The 16877-nt window shown below is 40.5% G+C and overlaps 1 protein-coding gene across 1 annotated transcript in view; it reads left to right on the top strand.

Moving 5' to 3' along the window:
• The first annotated feature begins 15714 nt into the window (after positions 1–15714).
• NRF1 (nuclear respiratory factor 1) overlaps positions 15715–16877 on the top strand; it is a 143640-nt gene continuing 142477 nt past the window's right edge. Inside the window, exon 1 of the mRNA XM_072652756.1 lies at positions 15715–15864. The gene's annotated coding sequence lies outside the window, so the exon portion shown is untranslated. The remainder of the gene's footprint in view (positions 15865–16877) is intronic.

Raw genomic sequence — 16877 nt, 5'->3', positions numbered from 1 at the left:
AAAGTTCCATGCGGTGCTGAGCATATGTATATTCTTTTACTGTCTCGTTTGGAAGGTCTTTTAATTTATAGCTTCTCCAATAATTTGTTCAGTTCTACACTTCCCCTTTTATTTAACTTTCTGGCCGATTTATCCAAAATTGGGAGAGGGTTTCTCTCACTCTGTCATCCATCCTCTCTTTTTGTTTACTCTACCTTATTCTCTGGTTTATGACCCCTATAATTATCTGGTCTCTCTCTATTCTTGGTGTTGCTCAAGCATTCAGAACTTTTGAGGTATCCATTCTGTATTCTCTCCTCCAGGCAGTTTCTGCCACTGCCTTTTAGAGCTTGCCCCATAGCTTCCCCCTTTCCACGTGTCTCATTTCGAGAATAACGCTCATTGCTTCAGGTGACAGAATGCACACTGCCCTATGATACAATCTCCCCTTCCTGTCCTTGATTATGCAGTCCATCATTTGATTTATATCCTTCCCCTGGTTACTTTCTTTCCTTCACTTGCTTTTAAATCTCTTCTCTAGTCCATGCCCTCACTCTCCCAGGTGCTAGTTGCCCTAAGGAGTTCCAACTCCCCCTACTTTGTGAGGTGGGACAAATGGTCTTTTCAAGCACCAAATTCCCTAGACCATACCCTGTATAAGGTCCCCAAATCCCTTCACAGAACATCTGTTCACATCAGCATTCAGCAGTCAAAATCCCTCCGTCAATGAAAGCAAGGTTTCCCCTCCTTACTTCCCCCCACTCCATACCCTCTCTCAATCCTCCCTCTCTTCTTGCCTATTTATTCCCTTGTTGGCTCTTCCCTTCCTGAGAAGCTATGCGTCACCTTCCCCTTGTAGCTACGATTTGACCTGGGTATATCAGACATTTTCCTCTATTCCCATGGTCCCCTATCTTCTTCCATTCACCTTCCCATTTTGTGATGTAGTCCTACAAAAAAAAAAATTGATTCCCCTGTGGGCAGAGCGTTGCCTGGTTCTGTCCATTATGACCCTGGCTTGCCTCTTCACTGTTACCTCCACCTGACTTCCACCATCACCTCCCTCTCCTTGTGTACAAATTAGAATGAAGTCTCTGGTCTCTCTGCTTTCACTCTGTAAAACTGTTGCTGTTCTGGGCTACTTCATGTGTGCTCCCTTTCTGTATTTCTGTTGTCTGAAGTGTTCAAGAAGCAAAAAATCCCATCAGGTCTAGTTTTCTTTCTAAGAATGTTTCAAACACCTCTTTATTGTTGAATATCCATCCTTTTTCATTTATGGCTAGGCTCAGATTTTCAGGATAGGTGACCCTGGGCAGCATCCCAAGTTCTGTTGCTCTGTGGAACACATTATTCCATTTCTTATTATGTTTTCTGGTGGGTACAATTATTTAAATGTTAATTTAAAGTTTAAACTTAATGACATTTAAATTTCCTCATGTTATTTAAACTTCCTTTCCTTTGTGCTTGAAGGTCTTTCTTCTGATTGCTTGCAGAATTTGTTGTTTCTCAGTTGAATTATTAAATTTAAGCACTTTATGTCTCTGAATGTGCAATTTTTGGATTTTTTTCTGGAGATGGTCTATGAATTCTTTCCCTTGTTATTCCATTCTCTGTATTCAGAAATTCTGGGCAGCACTCTTGTACAATTTCCTGCATTATGGTGTTAAGTTTTTGTTTTTCTTTGTCCTGGCATGTTTTTATTTTCTTTTCTGGGAAACCTATGATTTTTAGGTTGTCTCTATGCATCCTATCTTTGAGATCCATACGTTTTGCTTGGCTAGTAAGAATATTTTCTTTTAATATTGTATTTTTGCTTTTTTTCTTCTATATAGTCTTTCATTTCTGGGTATTTGCATTTTCTCTTTTGTTTCTTTGGTGAGACTTACCAATCACAGATTCAAGTTTTTCTATTCTGCCAATTATTTTTGCTGTGCAGGCCATAAATTTTGCCCTCTTCTCCCTCTCTCTTAAATGATATTTTTAAAAATAATATTTGGAAAAAAAGAAAAATAGTATGCATAAATCTGCATTCAGACTCCATCAGTTCTTTCTCTGGAAGTGGATAGCATTTTTCATCATCTAATTTCTCTTTTAAACTACTCAGAAACAGTGTTTTATAGTTCCATTTTCTCCTCAAATTCTACAGGGTCCTCTGTTTCTTTAATTTCCTCGGCCTCCTCTCTTCCGTGATTGGAAGGATGGAGAATGGAGCACTAAACTCCAATGGAAGTTTTTCTTAAAGAAGGCAGACACTGGACTTTGCAGCTCATTTCATTTTACGTCTGCAGTTCTGCTTGGCGTCAATTCAATGGAACAAAATGCAAGAGGTATCCCCTTGTTATCCCCTTTCCACTTTCCAGCTTTCTCTTGCATGTTGTCTTCTCTCATTTAAGTTGTAAGCTCCTTGAGGGCAAGGACTGTCTTCTTTTTCTCATTTGTATCTCCAGCTCTTAGTATAGTGCTTGGCACATAGTGCTTAATAAATGTCTATTAAAATTTCTTTAAAGTGTTGGATTGTTCTCCTTTATTTTGTAGTATTTATCCATGGATGCCTGCACTAATTTACTAGATCTGGAGACCATATTACTTTCTGCCACTAATGTTTTTACTGTTGAGTTAATCTGATTATGTTCAAGGTCTTTGAGTTTTCTTCTTCCTGAGAAGATTTCTATCTTTATTCCCCCTAACTTTTCCCTACTGTTCACTTTCTGACTCTCTCCCCTCTAATGTGGTTCCCCATAGGCTAGATCTAAAAGTGTCTCAACTTCCTCTCATACTGGGCAATTCACAATTTGCCAGCCTAGGTTTCTAACCTTTTGAGGGGACAGAACTCACAAATGATGGATGCTGGGCTCTTTCGCTCAAGCTTAGTATTGTGTTGCATCTATCCCCCAATACACACACACACACACACACACACACAGAGTGTTCTCAGGTGTCCTGTCCTCCTTTCTCTGTTCCTCTGTTCTCTGACCTGACAGTTCAGAGAGCTGTCATGCTGATGCTACAGAGCTGATTTCTATTGGATCTCTGAACCTCTAGAATGATGTGGGTAGAGATGAGCTCTACTTCAAACCCAGACACATGCCCTTCCTCTTTCCCTCTGTTCCTCTGCTCTCCTGTAGAGATCGTTTGTAGCATAGAATACTGCTACCCCAGTGCTCTCTGTCTGGCTCCAGAAAACTTCTACAGCCTGAAGTGCTGCCACAGTGCTGGCTGGCTGTCATGTTCCCAGAAAACTTGTACAACCTAGAGCCTAGATTAATTGGAAAGAGAGAGGAAGAAGTAGGTATGAGGTTGGGTTTTGTTGTAAGCCTGTGTGTTTAGCTTCTTGGCTTGACTAATGCAGCCTTGTTGATGGCAGAGTGGTGAACAGAAGGGAAAGGGATGCTAAGTGAGATCAAGGTGGGTGTCAACTAAGGAGTTTTTAAAAAAACTTTTTTGATTCCAGGTATCCTAGACTGTGGAGACAATTCAAGTTTTTATTTTTGGTGCATAATTTTTGTTTTGGAATGGTTTGAGAGGGCATGGTGATCAGAGGAAATGTCTAGTCCTCCGTCTTGTTGAACACGTGACTCAAAGTCCTATAATGCTATCTTAAAAAGGTCATGTATCCATTTAGAATATGTTGTATGTGAAAATAGGCTCAATATGAATGTATATGAAGAGGCTGTATCAAATTACATGCCATCTGGGATGGAAGAAGTGGAGAGATGGGGAGAAAATTTGGAATTCAAAATCTTACAGAAGTGAATGTTGAAAACTAAAAATAAATAAATGAGAATATAGTGTAGGATATGGTGTAAGGTGTTGGTCCAGACCTAATTTCTGCCAGACTGCTTTCCAAGTTCCCCAGTTAATTTTATCAAATAAGATATAGGATTTCCTAAGTAGTGTGTATTTTTCCCTTCTAAAACTTCTAATTTCTCAAAGAAGTACCTCCTTATAAGTATCTCTAACTTACAATACAACTCAATAATTTCGCCTATCAGGTATGTTTCCAATAGTTCCTATGTAATTTTCCCATAGTCTCCAACCAGTCAGTTGGGTTTTTATTTCTCATCTGTAACCTTTAAAATTTAACAATCCCATGCAAATGAGCTAACATCCTGCAGACATCATTACCCCAATCATTCCTCTACCCCTCAAATAGGTCCTCTCAGTACATCCATCTGAAAGGCAGTTTGTGAGTCTATTTAGTTCTAAGAACAGTCCGTCTCTCCTTGACTTTTTATCTGAGAGGCCATGTTTCTTCTCAAGCTGATTTTATCCGTTTTCTTTACATGAATATTCTTTTCCTGTCCCTTTCAATGACAATTATGTGCACATACAAAAGAAGCATACCCTATACATTACAAAAGAAGAATCTGTAAGACTTGGTAACTGATTGTAAGGAGACAAGACAGAAAGAAGAGTTCAATATTTTGAACCTGAGTGACAGATAATATAATGGTACTATTGACAGGAACAATAAAGTCCTAAAGAGGAGCTGGCTTATCAGGAAGAGGATGGTGGAAATGTTGAACAGGCAGTTGGAATACACAGCTAGAGGTTAGCAGTGAGATCAAAGCTGAGTATGTACAGATGTTGGGTTCTCCCTCTGCAACATCCAGCATGACAAATGAAATACTAAGCTTTTTCCCAATATTCACCTACTTTAATAAAAATTGAAGGCATATTTTGTTAAACATCTTCTCTAGATCCATGTTTACTATATAACTTAGCAACTTCCCCCCAATTCTTATATGATCTCCGAAAGAACATGAACAAGGACGGCAGGATGAAAAGATAAGGATGTGCTGTTTTTTGCACAGTGGAGGGGATGAACACTAGCATCCCTGAGGCCACAGATCTCTGGAAGCATTGGAGTATTTCTTTCAGTGTGGTTAAAAGATCTCCAATCCTTTCATTGCATACTTTTGAGTATCATTTTCTAGGTATCTTTCTCAGTTTTTGTAGTAAAATTCCTGCAAAGGATTATAACCTGACTTCAGTGCTGTTAAATGTTTCCATCTCTTCCTCCCTCTCCACTATATTAAACAAAATAGTTACTGTAACAAATATTATAAAGCACTAACAAATTGTGACCAATTTGATAGTTTCCTTTTTTACCCCATGGAACTGTGCTAAAGATCTTTGATGAAAGTCTGCTAACTAATGAATTCTTTTCAATCACACAACACGTATTCATTAAGCACATGCTTAGCAGGTATGGCATAAATGAGGTGGAGACAAAGAAAGGGTCCTTGCCTTCAAGGATCTCACACTCTAATTTGCTTAATTCTGTTCCATGAGCATTTTCCTTTCTCAGAAGTTGTGTTATGCTTTCAGGTAGTGATTTTGGTCTCTGAATTTTTATTTTCCCTTCTCAGTAAAATCTTTCTTTCTTTTTCTCTTATTTCTTTGCCTAAATGGGGATATAGTGAAGGTGAAAGAATTCCTATCATGTCTAACTTTCAATCTGGTCTTAACCAGTTCATTTTTGTCCTTTAATGTCCTGGCAGTTTTCCCTAGGTTGGATTTGCTGGCATCTTTATTTTTAGCCAACTTTATTTCTTCATCACTTTTTGTTACATTAGCTCATTTTAGATACTCAGAGATTATAAGAACTACAAGAGGACATAGAGATTACCTTGTCCAACCCTTTCGTTTGGCAAATAAAGAAACTCTTGCCAAACAGGTCAAATGATTTGGCCAAGGCTGTCAAACCCAATTGAAGAACTGGGACTCAAACCCACATCTTTTGATCCATCATATCATATTGTTTTCTACATGTACTACTCCTGTTTGTTCCTATATCTCTGTTTCGCATTTTAATTTTTCCTAATCTCTTGGTTTGCCCTACAAAAATCTTTTAAGCTTCATATCCTCATAATTTTCCTTCTATTTATCTGATTTTTTAAAAAAAGAACAAATGTTATTATTCCCATTTTACAGACGAAGAACTTAAGGAATTCCCCCACCCTTTTGTCTTTGTATCTCTAGAATTTAGCACAGCTAGTTAGTGGCAAGGTTGGAACTTCAACCCAGAACTTCTGACTCTTAAGTTCAGTGTTCTTTTAACTGAACCATACTGTCTCTCAAACAAAATTTATTCAATCTCTCTGCCCCTTTTTCCATACTTGAAAGGATAAGGAAATCTAACTTTTAACAACAGATCAAATCAATGTATAAGTATATTGTGCTTCTGTGTGAAAGATACCATTCTAAGTGCTGTGGAGAATATAAGAAATACAGAGGATATAATTCCTTAGAGGATTTATAATGCAGCATCTCTCAAATCCCATCTCCTTTTTATTCCCACTGCTCTTATAGTTCCTCAGTACCAACACCTCCCACTGTAGTAAGGACAGCGTCCCATCAGTGCATCCAATTCAGCTTATTCATTTACTAAATATTTATTGATCAGGTAGAGAGGGCTATTCCTGAGATCCATGTGCTACTTTAAATTTAGCCCTATTAAATTTTACCTTATTAGAGTGGGCCAAATATTGTAGCCTATTAAGTTCTTTTTGAGTCAGAGTATTAGCTGTTTCTTCTAGCTTCCTGTCATCTGTCAATTGAATAAACTTTCCAACTGTGCCTTTTTCCAAGTCATTGATAGAAATCTTTATAGTTCATAGCAGAGGGCCAAACATAGATCCTTCAGGCATTCTATTCGCCACCTCCTTCCAAGCTGATGTCAAACCATAATTCGCTACGCTTTGAGTTTAGTCACTCAGCCATTTCTGAACCCATCTAACTGGATTATCATCCAGTATTCCTTCCTCGATCTTTTCTGTAAAGATCTGCTGACAGACCAAGTCAAATGCCATCTCAGAAGTGTTAATGAAAAGGGAGAATGCTGGAATAGCTTGGCAAACATATTAAACTTTGGGAGAGCAGACTTCATAGTTCAGAGAAAGAATGGGCAATATGCCACGATCTAAGATTCTACAGAGGGATTTGGGTCAATCAGGTTGAGAGGCTCTCTAGAATGAAATCCTGATGATGCAAAGACAATTGATTCTGCTGGGTGGGGAAGAGAGGACTAAAACCCTTCAAAGTCTGGCTCCAACCTATCTTGCCAGGCTAAAAATGATTTGTATTTTACCCTGTAAGCAATAGGACACCTCTGAAGGTTTGGAATACTGTTGTTTCTAAGTTATTGGGCTATTCTTCTAGCCAGCCTTTCCAAATTAATTTATTACATTCATCTCTCTTCATGCATCTTCTGTTCTAACCAAACTGGCCTGTTTGCTGGCCCCTTTAATACAACATCCCATTTCACATCTCTGTGCTTTTGCACACACTGATCCCCATGGTTAGGATGCACCCCTCTCTCTCATCTCCACTTTGGAGGATGCTGAGCTTTCTTCATGGCTCAGCTCAAGTACCTCCTACATAAGATCTATCTTCATCCTCTATCCTCAGTTACCAATGCCCTCCTTCTCACCATTTTTGTTACCAGTAAGTGCTTAATAAATGTTTTATTTATTTCGGTTTTGCTTCATCTGAAAATTTGAAAAGCATGTCAACAATGCCTTGATCTAAGTCCTTGATAAAAAATTATTAAACAGAAAAAGCAAAGGTTATCAAGACAAAAGAATAAGTACATTAGCAAGGCTAAATAAAATGATTGGAAAGACTAAAAATTCTTCACAAGCAGGCTCCAACTTGACTTTCTAGTCATATTTACACATCACTCCACTTCATGCATGCTGAAGTACAAACAAACTGCCTTCTTACAATTCTTCATACATAGCTCTCATCTGCTCCTGCTGGCCCCTATGTTTGGAAAATACTCCCTTCCCATTTCTGCTTCTTAGAATCTAGGTTCCTTTCTAGCTTCACTGAAGAACAACTTCCACTTTAAGACTTTTCTGATCTCCCCAACTATTAGTATTTCCCCCTTCTCCCAAATTTTTTGTTGTTTGGTTGTTTCAGAAGTGTCCAACTCTTCATAACCCCGTTTGGGGTTTTCTTGGCAGAGATACTGGAGTGTTTGCCATTTCCTTTTCTTCTCCAGTTCATTTGACAGATGAAGAAACTGAGGCAAACAGGGTTAAGTGACTTGCCCAGGTTCACAAAGCTAGTATCTGAGGTCGGATTTGAACTCGGGAAATGAGTCTTCCTAACTTCAGGCCTGTATTCTATCCACTGCACCATCTTGGACCACCTAGCTTCCCAAATTACCTCATTTCTATTTTGTGTATATGTATACCTGCACCTGTTATGTTCAACTCTAGTTTCTAAGCTCCTTAAATAAGGGATTGTTGGTTTCACTTTTGCATCTCCACAGCTAAGAATAGTGCTTAGCACATCAGTAGGCATTTAATTAATGCTTATTAACTGATTGATTAAAAATCTTAACTATGTTGCAGAAACTGTGGAAAATAACACAATCATAGAGCCGTAGATTCAGAATTGGAAGGGACCTTTCGTATTATCTAGTTCAAACCCATCAATTTTACAAATAAGAAAACTAATGCCCAAATAATGACTTGCCGAAGGTGAAGAAGTCAGTAAATCTCAGGTTCTGCCACTCAGAGAGGCAGCTAGGTGACAACATAGTGCACAGAGTGCTGGGCCTAGAATTGGACTTGAATTTGAATCCACCTCAGACACTTACTAGTTGAGTGACCCTGTTCAAGTTGCTTACCCTCTGTTTTCTTTAGTTTCCTCAGCTGTAAAATGGGAATAATAATAGCACCTATCTGGCACTGTGTGATCCAGCGACACTGGCCTTCTCTGTGTTCCCTAAACAGTTTACTGTTCCACCTTCCAACTCTAGACATTTTCACTGACTGTCTTTCTCCCGTGCCTAGAATGTTCCCCCTCCTCTGCTCTACCTCCTGGCTTCCCTCAAGTCTCAGTTAAAATATCACCTTCCATGGGAAGTTTTTTTTTTGGTCATTTCCCCTCAATTCTAGTGCCTTTCCTCTACTGTTTATCTCCAATTTATCTTGTATGTAACTTTTTGTACATAATTTCTTGCATGTTTTCTCCCTCATTAGAAACCCGTATTTGCCTTTTTTTGTATCCCCGGTACTTAGTACAGGGCCTGGCACATAGTAGGTGCCTAATAAATACTTCCTTTAAAACCCAATTGCTTTTATACTCCATCATGATGCCTCCCTTTATATGACATTTCTAAAAGGATGATAACTTACACTACCTGCACTGTGAATCTGGTTTTTTTCCTGAAATAAAATCAATTATAGGACAATCTAAGTAATTCCTCTTCTTGTTTCCTATTTTTCCTTCCCATCATGCCCTCTGCGTAGGTCCATAATGAGAGAGATTTTCTTTTCTGGAGTATTTAATGTAGGAATGTAGGTAGCTTCTAACTATGGCTATGTCAATGCTACATAGAGGATTTCTTTTTAGATCTTAGTATCTTTTTAAGTTCTTTTAGATCTTTAGTATCACAGATAATATGCATATTCATATCTGCTAAGAGAATCATTTTTCATTCAAAGGCATTGCACTTCCTTTCTCATGTTAGCATCAGTAGACTCTAGCCTGCGTAAAGATGCCGAAATGTTAGTAGGATTGTTCCAAGGTGGAGTCTAGAATACAGGCAATGAGTAAAAAACATTTTGTAAAGGTAAATATGGAAGCAATCGATTAGCAAACATTTATTAAGGGCTTACCATGTGCCAAGTAATAAGTTAAAAGTTCCAGGGTCTAAATACAAAAATGTAGTCCAGGAAGGTTTACATTCTAATAGAGAAGGCAGTGTGCACAAATGCATTTATCTATAATGGGTTATTTCAGTAAACTAGATGAGATTACATTCCATGATTATTACAGAATGTGAAACGTCTTCTGATGGGTATTTCCCACTGAGGTAGACAGATGTCCTAGAGACTCTCTGAAATGTCCTAAGGGACTTTTTTGATTGATTTTTAGTGATTTGGGACTGCCTCTAAGATGTCTGGCAAATGACAGTCAACTCTTGTTGAATGAACCATCATTTCCCCAGGGTGTATAAAAGAGCGATGAAATGGCTCAGTCCTTTTCATTCCTCGTGCACTTTGTCTCCCTCGGATTTCCATGCTGGAAGGCAGCAAAGTGGGCTGGGGCAGAGGATTTCTCCATTGCTCCATCCCCCAATGTTAACTTGGAGGAGAAGCACAGAAACGGCAGGATGCACTTTTCCCTAGGTGGCCCCAAGGTCCCTGTAGCTTAGGTTCTTATCTGCTTTCTGTTTCTTCTTCTGAGCATAGGTCAGGCTAGAGTTTCTGAGGTGAAACAGGGAGTTGTTCAGCGAACACTGAGGAGGCCAGTATCATTGGATCACGCAGTTTGAATAGGTGTTATTATTCCCTTGGGAGATTACTTCATGGTTAATCCTGAGTTCAAGAACTCCTAAATTTGAGTTCTTGAATTGAGTGTGTGGGCACTGGACCTCTAATGGGTTCTAGGTCCTAAGACTTCCTGAACTGCATGCTTCTTGGAGAAGGAAGGATACTGCTAATGTGACCTCAGTAGCTGGAGGACTGGAGCCACCTCACAGAGAATCAGGAGAATGGGATTTGGTTAACAACTTCCTTGCTACTGTGAATAGCTCAGAGTGCAAATCTAAAGTGAATGGGGAGTATTTGTTCAACAGTCCTCCAAAGTATCTTTATCTTCTAGACAGAATCGAACGGGCCAATGAAGTGACTTGTGATTTGCAGTTGTTCACGGTCTCTTGTTGAATCCATTACGTCTTATTCATTTTTGCGTGTGTGGTGGATGAAATAAAGGGTATTCTAGATCTATATTGTATATTAAGTGCATATATGGGAGTTTTTTGCCCACATTTGGGAAAACCTAGTCGTGAACAATGAATGTATCTAGAGACTTTCTTGGAAAACTCCAGGTGGGGACAATGAACTAAAGAGAGAAACTGAGCCTGTGGAGTCAGACCCAGGGATATCAACCCAAACCATGCAACCCCAGAATCGCTTGGGGTGTGGCTTATGCGATTTGCTGCACACTACTTATTCTTTAACGCTCAATACAAATACAGCCTTCTCTGAGAAACCTTTCTTGATTCCCCTGGTGGGTAATAATTTTCCTCCTCAACTCTTAGACAGTGTTTTACTTTTACTTTGTAAATGTGTGATGCATTTAGCTCACATTTTGCACAGTATAGGAATTCTCATGTAAATGGATACAGTAGGGATAGTTCTTATTAAAATCTTTCCTCCAGTGTCTAGTATAGGGTTCTCCACACACCAAGTGCTTAATAAGTGTTGGTGGACCTCATTTGTTGACCTGATGGGCAGCTCCAGTTGCTTTGGATATCCATGAAATATTAAAGAGCCTCCACCAGGAATTCATTAACATTGATTTTGTGAATTTGTTTTCTCTTTTTAAAAATTATTTTGATAACTATTTCAGTCTAATTGATTTCCTTTGTTTTTATTTTCCTTTTATTTTATGCATTGAAAAATCATGATCCTGAGAATAGGCCTACAGTTTCACCAGACTGCCTGTGAGGTCTGTGACATAAAATAGGGTGAAGAACACCTGACCTCGAGAAAGTCTTCCATTAAGTTGGATAGATCTTGAGGAGTCATTGATGACATGGAGAAGAATCACATATTATGTGAACCTATCATTGATATGTTGTGATTTGTACTAGTAAAAGGAGTGCCGACAGAAAATCCTGGATATACTGAGATGGACGGAACAAGAAGAGTTAGTCTGGAAGCTAAGGAAGGAAGGACTATTCCATATGCCTTTAGAGATACAAAGGATGCTAAAGCATGCACCTAATCTTTGGATTATGGGGTGAAATGTTTAAGTATGGACTATCAAAATAAACTGCAACCCTAAGATGTGGGGCCTAGGAGAGGGACTAGAGAGGAGAAAGAAAATAAGGGTTTATTTTATCACACACTTATTTAATGCTGTAAAGACCTTGGACAGGGTGAAAAAAGGGGATATTGCTAAGAAGAAAAAAGGGTAGGGGAATGCCATGGTTTCTTTGTCATGGCCTTTAAACTAGAAATTTTTTTTGGCTTATTTCCAAGTTGTGGCAGTGTAAAGTTAATTAGAAAGCAGAGGTCATGAGCATTTCAGCTAGGCTATTTTTGGGGGCAGGAAGGGGGTTTGTAACTCTCTCAGGAAGATTCCCTGTTTGTTTTTGTAGCATGCGCTTTTCAATCAACCCTCAAGTTACCTTAAAATTATGGACAATTTTTTTTCAACAAGAGGTGTTAGTTCCTAATGAGAACCCCAAATAACTTTCTCCTACAAAAATACATTTCTAGGAAACCTTTTTTATTATAGAGAGAAAAGATGTCACTTTTAACTTTTGGCAATTTAGTATAAATATTGACCATTATGTCTGTTCAAAGTAGTTATTTTATACATATATTGTTATTTTATACTCCTTCTTTTCCTCTTTGTCATTTTATGTCTTTCATGTTTCTTTGAATTTTTCATATTTGTTATTCTTTATGCCACTTTCACCTACCATTACACCCATGTAAAATAATTTTGTCATTTCCCAGTTATTGGTCATATACTTTATTTTCAGCTTTTTGTTATCACAAAATGCTCATATGAACACTTGTATACATATGGGCCTTTTCTTGCTGTCTCCCTGGGTTATCTATATAGTCTTAGTGGTGGAATATCTAGATTAAAGGATGTAAATGATTTTGTAACATTTCTTGTATGATTTGAAGCTGTTTTTCAGAATGACTGAATTGTTCATTACAATATTGTCCAATACAATGATATTCAATTCCATTCCTATACCACAATTTGTTTAGCCATTCCCCCAAAGTTGAGTACCCCCTTACTTTCCCATGTTCTGCTACTACAAAAAGAGTTGCTGTAAATAATTTTGTACATTGAGTCCTTTTCCTTTTTCCTTGCTTTCTTTGAGGGGTGGGGGAAATGTGAGTATAGGTCTAGTAGTAGTAGTACAGTTGGGTCAAAAGGTATGCTCAGTTTAGTAACCCTTTGGGCATAATTTCAAATTACTTTCCAAAATCACTGGACTTCATCAAGCACTCACTTTCAGTAAGTGAAGTTAAAAGAAATTGGATGAAGATGGGTAGGCTTTTGGTAACACCTTGAATGATGTCTCCAGGTTGGGCTAGGTTGCAAGCACATGAACATGAATAAAATAGAGACCAGTAGCTTTCCACTCTAGCTTTAGGGAAGGGATTAATATAGAATATAAAAGAGAGTGCTAATATTTTACTGGTTCTGGTGAGTGTCTCCATCAGCCCAGTTGTCATGGAAGAATATTTTTTAAAAAATTTTTAACTTGAACATTCAAATATTATTTCCACCCAATAGAATGCTAAAAATGCATATAAAACCATGAGTTTTTCATGTCACAATATGTGCTGATTTTTTTTAAAGGACATCATACCATCTGTTAAAATTCCAAACTGTCCAGTTTGTTTGTGCTTCCTTCTGAACTTCCTCCTATTATCCTCTGTGTATTTTTATTTTTTAGAAGTTTTTATATACATATATATTTTTTATCCTTTTTTTATTTTATTTTTTCTTCCTCTGTGTATTTTTTTTAAAAGTTTGAATGACCTTCTTTTCTGACATTATTATTGCCAGCCACCCTCCTTCCACCAATTAAAGGAAAAAACAAAACTTATAACAAATAAGGATAGTCAAGTAAAACCAATCTCCATAGTCAAGCAAAAACCAAAAATGTATGTCTGTGCTTTGTGCCCATTATCTGTCCGGAAGTAACATGCTTCATCAAAGGCCCACTGCAGATATGATTAGTCATTGCTTTGATCAGATTTCCAAAGTCTTTTAAAAGTTATTTTTTTTTTACAAAGTTGTTGTCCTTGTATAAATTGTTCTCCTGGTTTTGATCATTCTACTCTGAAACATTTCATACTAGATTCTCTCAAATTTGGGGGGGGGGGGTATAATATTTTATTGTTCAATAATATTCAATTCTCCAAGAACATTTTTATTGAGTTATATAAAGATGTAAAGGGCATAATTATCAAGTTTGCAAATGACACAATGATAAGAGGTATAGATAAAACACTGGATGATAGGCTAGACTATTGGGCTAAGTCTAGAAATAAGTAATTTAATGTTGTCTTATACTTGAATTCAAAAAATAAGAGTAACAGCTAAAAGGAAGAGTGAGGCATGGCTAGATAGTAGTTAGTGTGAGAAAGTTCTGGGGATTTTAGTACAGTGCAAATTCAGCGAGTCAACAGTATGATATGGTGACCAAAAAAGTTGATGTCATTTTAGGCTTCATTACGAGGGCCTCAAAATTCCAGGAAGAAGGAATTGATAGTCCCCTTCTGCCCTGGCCAGACTACCTCTGGAGGCAATTCAGACTCCAACAATTCAAGGAAAGTATTGATAAGCTGGAGAGCATCCAGAGAAGGTCAACGACACAGTTCATTTATTTCAATGAGTGAATCAACACGAATTTTGTTTTGACACACTTCTCAATAATCAGATTACTGTCATGCCCAAAGTTTGTTTTTTGAGGAGTGTGTGAATGAGAGCACTTGCCACTCTTCAATGTGTAGGTTAAAGCTGTTTAACTTTGATTGTCTGGTCCCCACAATTGTCCGTTGTACTTGAAAAGTGAGCCGTTGCATTTTACCTTGTATTTCTCTGCTGTGTCTCACCTCATGTTTTCAATTCTCTGAATTCTTCATATCTGCTCTTCCTTATGGCAGTTTGTTTTCCAAAAGATCTTTTAAAAATATATTTAATATATTGCATACTAAATGTAATGTTTACATTTACCATCACATGAATATGTTAATATATTACACATGTATTTTTCAGGAAAATACAGACTACACAAGGTAACACATCACATGTATATTTAAATTTAACATATATTTATTTATAATGAAAATGTAACATAATAAACATTACATATTAAATGAAAAATGTTTACATCTAACGTCAACAGTGTAAGATATCATTACATATTTATAACGAAAATACGCTGAAGATAGAGGATATATTACATATTCAATATAATGTTTACATTATGTATCATATTTATGATACATACGTAATACAATAGATAATATATATTAAGTGAAATCTTTAAATTTAATGTAGTATCAGTAATATAACATATTTATAACGGAAAATATAGAACAGATCACATATTGCGCATTAAGCATAACGTGTGGACATTTAATTTCATATTCACAACATAATATAGTATTATTTATACTGAAAATGGATAATGTTACAGATTAAACGCAATGCTTACATTCAATATATCCACATAATATCCCCATTATATATATTTATAATCAGAATATAATATAGATAAATACAGGGCTTCTGTGAAGGGAGAACCTGGGGAAGATGAGGTTCGGGCCAGGGTTCTGGAAGCCTGGAGGTAGCCATAATAATAGCTCCACAGGAGGAAGGTCCCCAGAAGCCCCTCGGCTTGAAGAGGCGCCATATTGAGAAGGTCATTCGCTGGCTGCGGAGATGCCGCTTTTCGCGGCTGGTGGGTAAACCATCTCCGCCCGGGTGACCCCCCTCGAGGCTTCAGCACGTGACTACTCGAGTTGTTTCCGTGGCGCACAAGGCTCCGTTTCTAAGGCACTGGGAAGGTGGGGAGAAAGAGGAGGCCACAAAATTCGCCTCTCGAACTCCACCGCCCGCAGAGCAGCCACTCTGACCTCCCCATCATGGCGGCGGGGCGGGCGGGCGGGGAAGCAGGGGCTCCGTGCGTGCCGTGCGTGCTCCCCCACCCCCTCCCTTTTCCTCCTCCTCCCCCACCTCCTCCTCCTCCTCCTCGGCGGCGGCGGCGGCGGCAGAGGCGGTAGCTCTCGCCATTGCCGCTGGTGGCAGGAGGCGGCGAGGAGCCGGCGCGGTCGCAGTCTCCACGGCGCAGGCCCACGGTAGCGCAGCCGCTCTGAGGTGAGTGCCCTACCGCGCAATCTCCAGCTATTTCAGCCCCGGCGCAGCCGCAACACGCCGCCCGCCCGCCAGCCCGCCGGCCGGCCCGCCCGCCCGCCACCCCGGCACCCAAGCAGCGCCCCCCGGCCTCGGGGCACGGCGGCTCCGGCTCGCCTCAGGCGAGGGGCCCCGGCCCGGCCCCGCCAAACCGCCACTCCGAGGATGCGCAGGCCGCGCTAGGCCACGGGCGGCCTGGCGGGCGAGGGAGGGAGGGAAGGAGGGAAGCGCCGTCCTGAGGAAGAGCTTCGGGTCTCCGGCTCCGGCCTCCGCCCCGCCTCGGCCTCGGCCTCCCCGCGGGCTCTGGGAGCCCAGAGGCCTCGGGAGGGCGCGGGACCGGGCGGGGCCGCCGGCCGCCCCGCTGCACCGGCCCTCTCGTCTTTTTCGTCGGGCTGGGCGGCGGCGGCGGCGGCGGCTGGGGAGCCCGGCCTCCCCGGGGTGGCCTCCTCCCGCGCCGGGGTGGCGTGGGCTGCCTCTCCAGGTAGACTGGAGGGGCCCGGCGGGCGAGGGAACATGGCGCTTTGCCCACCTTTCTTCCAAGTTAGGAGGGCGGCGGAGGAGGAGGAGGCGGAGAAGGCGGCGGCGGCCGGAGCTGGGAGGCATCGAGCCCTTTTGTACACAACCCATGAGGAGGGACACTTTTCCCTCCCACCCGCCCCGCGGGAGACCGTGCCCTTGGCACTGAACCCCGTGGGGATCCCCGAGCTTTTGGGGGTGAGCGCCCCTCCAACGGAGGGACCCCCGGCCGCGGAAAAAAAAAGATGGGGGGCTCCCGAGTGCCCTCGTGTGTGACTGACCGTCCCGAGCTCCTGCCTTGCAAGGAAGGAACACTGAGACACCCCTCTCCCCATTCTCCTCCTTTATCCCCCACAGCGAAGCGAGGCCGGGGGCCTCCGGCCTCCAGTGGGGAGGCCTCCCCAGAGTGCCCGGGGAGCCCCTGCCCGCCGAGGACCCTTGGGCGCTGGGAAGATGCTGGG

Source organism: Notamacropus eugenii, chromosome 3, assembly GCF_028372415.1.
Source record: "Notamacropus eugenii isolate mMacEug1 chromosome 3, mMacEug1.pri_v2, whole genome shotgun sequence".
Classification (NCBI taxonomy): domain Eukaryota; kingdom Metazoa; phylum Chordata; class Mammalia; order Diprotodontia; family Macropodidae; genus Notamacropus; species Notamacropus eugenii.
The sequence above is the reverse complement of the archived record's forward strand: the minus strand, read 5'-3'. Positions and strand labels throughout refer to the sequence as shown.